Raw genomic sequence first — 11,574 nt, 5'->3', positions numbered from 1 at the left:
GACTGGGTTATAGGTAGCCGCCAGGGACCTCTTCTATTCAGTCGCCGGTACTGCAGCTGCCGATCAAAGAGGTCGGGTTTGCTGACACGGGGAGATGTGACCAGAGTCACTGACTAACAGAATACGGAGATAGACAGACTGTATGGACAACTTGGATCTTCAAGATAGGTTCTTGTTCTCACACGCAGTTATCAGAAAACTGCTCTGGAGCTGACCGCACTAGGACCAGGGACTATGGACTCAGGACTGGCCGCACAGGGACCAGCAATTCAGGTAGAGGTACTGTTGATGCGGTTTTAGGGTTAGGATACCGCCGAAGTGGTCACAGGAACACGGACAAACTATACTAGAATAATTGGAACACAGGATATGGGAATTACTTTAACATACTAAGGACGGAGGACCTGACAACATACAGTTGCACACACCAGCACCACTAAGACTAAACTATAGGGGTTGCTCAGGCACATCCCTATTGGGGAGGGTGCCTTTTATACAAGATGCCTCCCTGCTTTTGGCTGGGAGACATCTTGCAGGTGTTCACTTTAACTAAAATGCCTCCCAACTGTTAGCTGAGGGCATTTTACCATGCGCGCCTGCTACCCCTTTAAGTTAATGGGAGAGCGCATGCACTAGGAGTGCCACTGGAACACTGTACGCCATCCACAGGAAAGGAGGAGGATCACGAGGACGCTGCTGCAGCGGGGAGGAGGGGGACCATGCGGGGGCGCCAGCCACAGACGTTACGCCAGAAATACCTTCACATGGCGAGTCCGTTCTTCTATTACTAAGAAATCAGCTTTTTTTTTATATATATAGTTTTATTAATATTTTAAAAAAGGAAACATAACATACCAAATCAAGGTAATAATCAAATGCCTGTTCGCAGACAGGGTATAAAGTGATAATTCTCACTTGTTTGATTGGTAAAGCAAAACAATATAAACAATATAAAAACTAAATAACATTGTAACTTACATCAGTTTAATCAATATGCAATCCAGTTGATACTCCGAATTATTGAAACCATCTTGTTAGATTAGACCACCTATATTAGTATTATAGACCATTACCAAATGATCCCTCCATCCCACTCTCTCCCCCTCCCTTAAATTAGGCGTAGTGAACCTAGGTGTCACGCTGTCTCTGTATACTGGAGGTAGGGGGCCTAAGCTGACCCTAAGCTGGGGCCCTGGCTAATCCCTCAACCTGGAGGTACTGTTAAAGGTACAGAGGTCCAGGCCGCCAGCGTAACCCCTACCTCCTGAGGATCCCTGCACCTAAGTAATCTAGTCCTGAGAAGGACCCCGATCACAACAAAAGGGGACAAGTAATAATATGCCCACACACAGTACTTAGACGAACGAGACAGTACAAGGGAAAAACCAAAACCACCTTGCATACAAGAACTACACAACTACAACAGAGGGAACACCAACGGGAAAGGAGATAAATGATAAAGCGAGGAAGGGAAAAGACACTCCAAATACACTTATCTCAGAAACTCCAAACACCACGATCCGCTCTGTAAGTCTGAATGAAATGCTTTCACCGACACTTCCCAAACAGACCAGCAGGCATTTGAAGGAGTCTCACTACAGAAGTATTGATTGCAGCTGGGTGAGGCTGGACCTCGTCTAGCACAGAGAGAGAGAGAATTAACTCCCTCACTGCCGAAAAACACAAAGCACCAACAAGTCAGCTGCGAGAAGTCAGGCTGTGTACTCGTGACCATCTTCGTGGCGACACACCCGTGACACTAGGTTATCTTTAAGATCTTCAAGAATGTACCCCGCTGTGGAAGTGTAGAGTTCCACCACTTTCCTTTTTTTCATCTAATGAGCAGCAATTTACAATAAACTGCTTCCATTTCGGAAGAAATTTTCTAGCCTGCGTCTCCTTATTGCTAAGGGTGTCCTGTTGCTCCACTCCCATAAAATGTTTCATTTGAGCTGTTAACACTTCAATGGGGGGGGGTGTTGAGGTCTAGCCAATATTTAAGCAATTGTTTTTTGCCAGGATAAGTAGGGTGTGGAGCAATTTTGGAGGGTTTCCCCTCTTCCCCTCAGGGTTCTCTGTGTTGTTCCAAAAATGTAACAAGGCTAGATAGGGGAAGAGAGTATAACACGGACCCCAAATGGTGTTGCTCATATCTAGTACTTGTCCCCAATATAAAACTGAGGCCGGGTATGACCATAGGCCATGCATGAGGTCGGATAGTGGAAGGTGGCATTTAGGACAAGCTGTTAGCCTGTTTGAAAGTCAGTCTTTTTTAGGTATGTTAAATGCATAGATGGCGCCATGCATGATTTTATATTGCGTTTCTCTCCAAGCTTCATTTATGATGTGTTTTCTTAGTAAATTCCAGCCTGACCTGATCTTATCAGAGATTTCCACATCTTCCATCTGTTGTCTCCAATATTTGAAGAAAGTATCTGAGTGAACTCCTAGTAGATTAGATCTCATTACAGAATAGGACAGATATTGAAGGGGTACTCATTGGAGACAACAGAATGACATCCAACTCATTTTGAGAGACCTCAAAGGTCACATCTTTTAAATTGGCCATAATGGATAGTTTAATTTGTTCATATTGGAAATAGTGTTGGGGAGGTAGATTGTATCTAGCCAAACACTCGGTACATGTCATCCATCTCTGCTCAGTTGGATGAAGAAGATAAGATACATTGTCCACAGCTGCCTGCCGCCATTTCAGAAATAGCTTATTTTCACTACCCTGGGGGAATTCTGGGTTTTGCCATATCGGAAGGTATTTTGAAATCCTGAAAGAAAGGCTGTATTTTTTCCTAACTGCCTTCCAAGCGGAAATAGTGTCCCTAACGATTGTTGACTTTATAACTGCCAAGAGAAGGGAGGTGAATCGAGAGTGAAGGAGGGCAACCAGGTCAAGGGGGTATACATAGTCGGCTTCCAACGTGTAGTCAGAATATGTGCGTCTCTTATGAAACCAGTCTATTATATTCCGGAAAAGGCAAGCAAGATTGTCATTTCTGATGCTTGGGAAATTAATGCCTCCGTCGTCTTTGGAAGCCATAAGTTTACTCATTATAATCCTGGGACGTTTTCCTTTCCAAATAAAGTGATTGAAGGCCCTATTGAGTGAAGTTACGTCCGTGTGTTTCAGGAGTAAAGATAAGGTTTGTAGTTGATACATAATCCTGGCTGTATAAGTAATCAGCTTTTGAACAAATATCTAAATGACTATGGTAGATCTGAAGCCTCTGTCCCTACAGATCTTTTCCTCCTCCAGCACTGCCTCCTGCTTGAGTGACAACCTCTATGCTGTGTAACTTCAGGCAAAAGAGCAGTCAGTCAAGCAGGAGGAGGCGGCACTGGACGGGGAATAGAGCTGGAGTTCTTATTAACAGAGGAATGAACTTTCCATATAAAGGTATTGTTGGACTTGACTTTGAAAGAGCTACATGCTCATATAAATAGTTTGGGTTGTGAAATCCTGCTGACAGATTATCTTTAAAGGGGTTTTCCAGGACTTAGACATTGATTACCACAATCCTTGGGATAGTTTACCAATATCAGATTGGTGTAAATCCCACACCCAATAGTCAGAAATCCAGCACTCTTACCGATCAGCAATTTTCAGCTCCCATGACGAGTGATTGTGCACAGTGTAGAGTGAATGAATTGAAGTGAATGAGAGCTGAGCTGCAGTGTAAGTAGCTGTGCTGATCTGGCTCTGCACACTGTGTAGATACAGTCATCATGAGAGCTGCAAACTGCTGATCAGTAGAAGTGCCTACCCATACAATTAAGTACCTATCCTAAGAACCGGCCATTAATATCAAAGTCATTTAAAGTCACTTTAAATTTTAAAATATATATTATAATGCAATATTTTTATATTAGTAATTCAAACTTTTGTCAATCTGTTTTGTGGAGTTGGTACATTGTGCCCACTAAAAATACAAGATATAATATTCCAATGCACAGTGTCATATTAAAGATCTGTATTGTACTGATCAGTAACAGATAATCCATAAGCTGGTACTATTCCATACTATACCGTTTACTTGGTCGACAACATAAGCTTAGACTAGTCAGTCTAAAAATCTTCCAAATTTATCACAATGGCTCATGCTATTTAATAATTATGGTGTATTTTTATTCTAAGTTTACACAACCTCTTGGTTGTCTTACTTTTGGTGCACATGGTGCATTTTAGACCACAACCTTCCACCCAAAAAGTCACATCCCCTTTTCCACTAGATCACACTTGTTGAGCAAAGCGGCAAAAATGTCTAAAACAACCAATGTGGTGCACAGCATATAGGCCAGTTTTTTGGTGCCATTAGCTCAATAAATCTCTCCCATTGCTTGTACCCTGGAGGAAGCATATAGCAACACACATTGCATGCCTACAAAAATGTAATACAGGCCCAGAGAAACTGAGTGTGCAGCTATAAACCGTCCATGTTCACAGCTTTTGACGATGCCCTAAAGGGGCTGTCCAGCTGGAAAACCACAAGAAAGCTGACCACAAAGGTTCTTAAATATAGGCGACCAAAAGGCTAGCTGGTATAAACTGGGAAACATTAAGTTAGCTAAATCAGTGGAACCTTGATTTTCAATGGATGACTGCAGTCATCCAGAGTGGAGAGCTGTGCAGAATAAGGATCTTTCCTACGGTTTATAGCGATCTAAATGAGACTAATAGGGCATATAAAAATATGCTTGTGCACAGTAGTAGGTAATATTATCAATAAAACGCTCATCATCAGTCATCTGTTGAATAATATCAATACAAGCTGCTAATGGGGTTGTCTGGCCTTATGTAACTAAAGCCCAATCATTGTGTCACAAGTCATACAACCTTTTGATACTTTGGGGCACATTTGTTAAAACTTTTTAAAAGAAAATCTGGCTTTGTTGTCCATAACAACCGATCAGAGCTTAATATTTTAATTGACACAAGACTGTGCTGGAGTGGTCAAAAGACCCAAATTATGGTTGTCAGCAAGCACATCGCATTGACTCATCTTTCCACAAAGATTTTTCTAAATGTATTGGCAGAAATAACACTGCATGCTAAGCGAATATTTCCTGAAAAAGTTAGAAAACTGCCAACTGTGTGAGCAGCATGGTGGCTCAGTGGTTAACACTTCAGCTTTGCAGCACTGGGGACCTGGGTTCAAATCCCACCAAGGACAAAATCTGCAAGGAGTTTGTATGTTGTTTGCAAGGGTTTCCTCTGGGTTCTCCAGTTTCCTCCCACATTCCAAAGACATACTGATAGGGAATGTAGATTGTAAGGCCCCAATGGGGACAGTGCCCATAATGTCTGTAAAGCACTGTGGAATTAATGGCGCTATATAAGTGAGTAATATAAATAAATAAAATAAACTGAAGGTCCGAGTTAAGACCTGAATGCTGATGTGAACATAGTTACACAGACCAATGTCACGATCCAACCAACTGCTTATCAGTAACCCCTTACCAATCGGCGGTCAGTAAACAATGTGCACTGCGCTTAGACCACCATTGTTTCAGCAGTGCAAGACCTGTGTACACAGGACAATGAGTCGCTGAGAACATGCGCTACATAGTCATTTCACCAGATGAACGAGCATTTTGCAATGGGTGATTAGCAGCATGTTTAGAGAATCGTGAAACAAGTGTTTTTATCAACTCATTCAGGATCTTGCAGTGTAAATGCCCCTTTAGATAATTGTATGTATGTCCAGAATTTTCATGTTCGTTGTGGTCTGTAGTTGATTGAAACAAGATCTATATTCAGACTCCCATTGTTCTCCCAAATGTATTCCGTACTTTACTTAGTATCATTGCAGACATGTTACGTAAATTGATTTAAAAAGACATTTCTCTAAATGGCAGCGTCTACCTCCTGTGTTGTTACTTTAGCCTGCTAATCGCAGAACAATGAGAGTAATCCAAGGGACAAAATTAGCCTCTGCTGATAACTTTTCTACAAGTAAAAACAAGAACAATGGAAAAGTGCCAAATGTTTGTGCTATTCAGTTGGGATACTTGATATTTTCTGCTCTGGGTTGCAGTAGTACAGAAAAAAATGGAGAAATACACTATTTACATTTACTTCATGTATCATGAATTAGTTGACTTACTTACATTTTAAAAATTGGTTTTGGAGTCAGTAATCTGCTACGTATAGAAATAATGAAAATATCACCACTATGTGCTTTAAGGGTCAGACAAGTTCTATTAATGTCAGTGGTGTCAAAATACCCATTCCTCTTTGTCACCTGAAAGTCAGCATTATGGCGGTCACATAGACAATAATGTGTTTACTCGTTCAGTGTCAACCCCTTCTGTGGCAGGTTCAAGCATTCTTTTTTATAATACAATACCCTATTTCTATTTAACTCCTTCCCTTTTACACATGCCATAGTTGGTGCAGAATCAACTGTAAGAGGGTCAACTGGGACCTGCAGCTACTCTTACATATATATGTAGCACCTTCTGCACCTCTACACATGAGCATTAATTGGATACAGTGGATGAATTGAGGCACCTGCACAATTAGAATGATACAAAAATTGGTCCGTCATCGGCAGTTAAAAATTTGCAATATTTATTTCTACTTCCTTAAAGATCCATTGTGAAAAATAAAAACGGTGCCCACTGCTGACTTTAGAGCACTGTTCAGATCTTTTATATTGATGGTGTATCCTTGGATAGGTCACGGTAGGGCTGAAACACTGTCACCCCCGGCAATCAGCTGTTCCTGATGCCAGTGACGACCGGATGTGATCATCTGATCATACTTGGTGATGATCATCAGGTGATGAAGACTCATAGAAGTTGAAACGCGTTGTGTTTTTAAAAGTTTTTTTTATGGTAAATGTGATTTGACAGCAAAATCTGTTTTTAAAACCAATAAATCTAATATGGATATATGGACTGATCTCCACATTCAAACGGAAGCGCCATCCCAAGTTCTTCTCTCCTTATATAGTTTGGGAAAAAAAAGCTTGTTGTGGCCTAATCATTCTACAAATGTATCAACTGTCATGACAGAAATCTGGCTAATTATCTTTACATATCAAGGTGTAAAAACTTAACAAGGGAGAACCTGGTATTTTCCTAGTGAAAATAAAAATTCACCACCTGCATAAGTGGATTTTTTATGGTAAGTGCAGTGAAGCTACAGAACTCTATGTGTAGGACATGTGTTGGTTGATTAATTGAACATTTGTAAAAGAGAGTTAGTGCAAATCTTGAGTGGACATACCATTGGTGCAGCCTGTGCAGCCGCACAGGGGCCCAAGAGGAAAGGAGGGCCAATACCACTTCTAAAGCAGGTGGAATTGTGCGTTACAATGAGCTACTGGACTGCAGAGGGTCCATATAATGTTCTTGCACAGGCGCCCTCTTCTGTCTGTGTCCACATGTGGTGCAAATAGTGCAAAATGTGCTAAATAAATTGTGTACATTGCATAATATATTTGCCACAACTTACAATGCATGCAAGACATATTTACTCTTATATATGAAAAACAATAATATGAAAGCAAAACTATGAAAAACAATAATAAGCTTCAAAAAACTGTGTATCTCATTATGCCTTGATGTGTTTCTTGGCAGACTTGGAGGGGGTAATCAATAACATGCATCTTTTTAGGAGTTTATTATAACTGTCAAAATTACACCAAACATAACAAAATGATAGCTATCTCCAAAAATGGGATGACCACTTCATCTTTTGCAATACAATGCAACACAAATCTACAATGTTTGAAAAGTATATTGCATAAGTACTGTAATTTTCAGATTATAGGATGCACTCACACCCCCCCCCCCACACAAATTTGGGAGGAAAAAGGAGGTGCGTCTTATAATGCGAAGGTACGGTATTTTACCTGGGGGGCGGCGTCGGTGGAGTGGGGTCACAGATACAGGAGGTTGGCGGCGGCTGCGGCAAAAGTCGGGCAATGCTGAGGGCCCCGTCCTCCTAAAAGGGTCACTGATTTAGGATGACTTGGGCAGTGGTGGCAGCAGAAGTGGGGCAATGCTGCGGGCCCCATCCTCTCAACAGAATTCGGCAATGAGTGGAGATTACCTCTCCAGTACATAGCCCTGCAGTGGGCTTCAGAAAAATGGGGCTTCTCGGGAGACGAGATCTCGATCTGCGCATGCTCTGGCAGCCATTTTCCCTAAGCCCACCACAGTGCAATGTATTGGAGAGGAACCTCCGCTTACCGCCGACTTCTTCTGAGGACTGGCCCCGCAGCATTGCCCCACTCCTGCCACGTCCACTGCCCAAGTCATCCTGAATCAGCGACCCTTCTGAGAGGACGGGGCCCGCAGCATTGCCCAACTCCTGCAGCAGCCGCCGCCAACCTCTTGAAGCAGTGACCCTGGCTCCTGTGACCCCCACTCCACCACCGCCGCCCCCCGGATTATAAGGCGCACCATTTTATTTAAAAAAAAAACAAACATTTTTTCCTATTTTGCACCCCAAAATTTGGGGTGCGTCTTATAACCTGGTGCGTCTTATAATCCGCAAAATACAGTACTCCTACTACTCTGCAGTATGTACATAAATTTGGAATACTAGTGAAAGATTAGGCTATGTTCATGTAATTTGATGGACATGTTGCCCACGTACCCCCTTGAAGAAACAAATTTATTGTTTTAATAGGTTATGTGATGCAATGTGAACTGTGGTGTATAGTGTGAATTGTGATATGCGTTAAAGATGTTAACAAAATCTACTAAGTGTATAGTTTGACATTAGGGAAAGTTAGAGTTAATGTTTGGGATTTGGCCAGAGTGGGAGGGACTAAGTTGAAGGAAAAGTGACGGATTTCCTTTCAGGAAAATAGATAGGGTTTGCAGTGCATAGCAAGAGGACCTAAGGTCCAATGTAAGCAGTGCTGCATTCTGGGGTGTTCCTAAGTGAGAGGAAACTGAAGGAGAGGGATAGCAAGATCTGGAGCAGAAGTGACTGAGAGACAGAGTGATCTTCTAGAGACAGGTCCCGGAAGAGGATGCCTAGCCACAAGGCCCAGAGTTTATAATTCTTGAAGGTAACGGGCCAAAACTGGACTGAGATGAGTTAACTGTCCTAAGCGAGAGTTCCAGAGCATCAGCTTAAGAGGAGATAAGTACCAGCCATACTGGCACCCGTAGGGGAAAGAAGACGTGAAATGAGTACACGATGCTTGCTAACCAGGACTGTAGTGTTAAAGCAGGGTTGTGGAGAAGTATTAAGTAACAGTGGAAACACAGGACCAGTAGAAAGAGTAAAAAGGAAAGGTGAAGATAGAGGACAACAGAGAAAAGAAGAAAGGAAACTGTGTGGAAAATGCTTCAAGTTGTAAAGGAAGCATTCATAAGACTGTGCACCCGATATCTCTTGTATATATATTCCCTACCAAGTAAAAAGTTTATTTTTGAATGGTGGTCTCCCTCATTGAATTGTAAAACATCTGGTCCTGGCAAACCAGCAACATCGGTTACAAGTGGCCTGCACAAGTCTAAACACCCAGCCAGGACCCCCACTTTCATGCAACGTGCCGCGCCATGGGAGACGAGTACCTCACCCAAGGCTACTGCCCCGTGCCATGTTACATTCACAAGTCGCATTTTTGCTGCATTTTTCATGCTGTAAGTAAAAGAGATTTCTGAAATCTCATGCACATATTGCTTAATTTTTCCTTGTAAATTTGAAGCAGTTTCAAATCTGCAGCATTTCAATTCTTTCAGCATTTTTGCACAGTTTCTCATCCATACTGATCAATGAAGGAAATGGATAGAAAAAGCATCAAAACCGCGTGGAAAATCACGTCAATTTTTTTATGTGTTTTTTCGCCAAGAGACACCTTTTTGGTGCAGAAGTGTCTGCAGCAAAGACTTAACATGTGCACATACCCTTCGACCTTACTATATCTGTATAGAAATAACTTGTATCTCTAGCATTTTGTGAATGTGTATTCAAAATAACCCTGTTCTGTTTGAGCAGACCTTGCTGTCAAAAATGTCAAATGCTGATTCCCTGTCTGTAAAGTGAAAGGAATGTTTTGTTTTCATGTCAGTACAGAGTATCGAAGAGATGGAACAAAGAGATTTACAGAATTAACTGATAAGAACAGTCCTCACTAGCTATGAAGACTTACCTAAAAATGCCATACTGTCACCAAGGGACTGATATGATCTCAGGTTCATTTTGTTCTAGTTTCAGTGAAATTATAACAGGAACAAAAGTAACACAAAAGTCTTTTGACTACAGGGAACTATTTAGCTAAAATATACACGTTCTGTAATAACCAAATAAGGGGAAAGTAGTAGAATAACGAGTAATTACAAAAGACACCTTCTTCAAGGTCAATAGGAAGTTTATATAATTCCAGGTGAAAGAGTAAAACTACTTCATACCAAGGGGTTCAACTTCTGCACATAAATTTTACTATAAAATTATAGAACCATTCTGTCATCCCTGCTGCCTTAATTCATCCTTTAACTGGGTGTTTCCTATTGACCACTTTCTATGGGCGATTAATTCGAGCCCTTTCTAACTACAGTCAATTAAATAACCTTCATTACATTCCATGTATAATATTTATTACTGTATATGTATTTTTCATTTACTACACTACAAATCAATACACAAAGCTTTAATACAATACCATTTATTAAAGTGAATTTTATAAAGTTAAGTTTTAATAAATGGGAGTTGGAGGTGGATTAAATTAGTGTACTGTGGGATAATGTCTATGGAAAATGTTGATATTTTGGCTCTCCCCCTTCATTTCAAAGATTCGGCGATATCACCCCTAGGTATTGTGATATTAAAGGAGATGCCTCTTCATGACACTTTAAGAAATTAAGCAGCACTAAATTTGTAACTTATACCACCAATGAGGCCCTTTGCAATGGGCAAACCTTTAAAGGGATAATCCAGGAGTTATATATCTATGTGCTGTCCCAGTTCTGTACACTCTGTAGATCTGTCCATAGCAAGAGCTGATAACTGGGGCTTCTTGGTGACGGGCACCCAACTGTCATATATTGATGACTTATACTAAGTATACTGAAGGTCATCAATATCAAATCCATGGACAACCCCTTTAAGTTTGTTTCTACACTTGTATGAAGAGAGGTTTTTGTATTAAATTTTACAGTAAATGATATTTTTGCCAATTTAGTAAAATCTTAACTGTTTTTATGATCTTATATAATGTCCAGTTAATGGACATACCATGGGATATACCCATGAGAAAAATTATACGAAATAACAAGCTGAATAAATGCTATGTTCAACTATCCTCCTCCACATAGTAATGGTAGAACCTAAAAAAATGGTAAAAGCCACTAATAGAATGTCCTTTAAATGAATGTTCTGCAGTTTCCAAGCTAGATTGAAGGCAAAATGTTTATATTCACTTCTGAATATAAAGCTTAAAAATGGATGGGTGTAGGGAAGTAGGTCAAGAACAAAAAGCTTTTCAGAAAAATGACTAGAACTTGAACGGACCTGGAGTCAAAGTAAAGTAATAACTTTACCAACATCATAGTAAATCTATTCACAGGTTTATGAAACTTTTATTAACCTCTGAG

This window comes from Phyllobates terribilis, unplaced genomic scaffold (genome assembly GCF_046119375.1).
Source record: "Phyllobates terribilis strain yellow unplaced genomic scaffold, ASM4611937v1 Scaffold_11__3_contigs__length_659146591, whole genome shotgun sequence".
Taxonomy (NCBI): Eukaryota; Metazoa; Chordata; class Amphibia; order Anura; family Dendrobatidae; genus Phyllobates; species Phyllobates terribilis.
The sequence above is the reverse complement of the archived record's forward strand: the minus strand, read 5'-3'. Positions refer to the sequence as shown.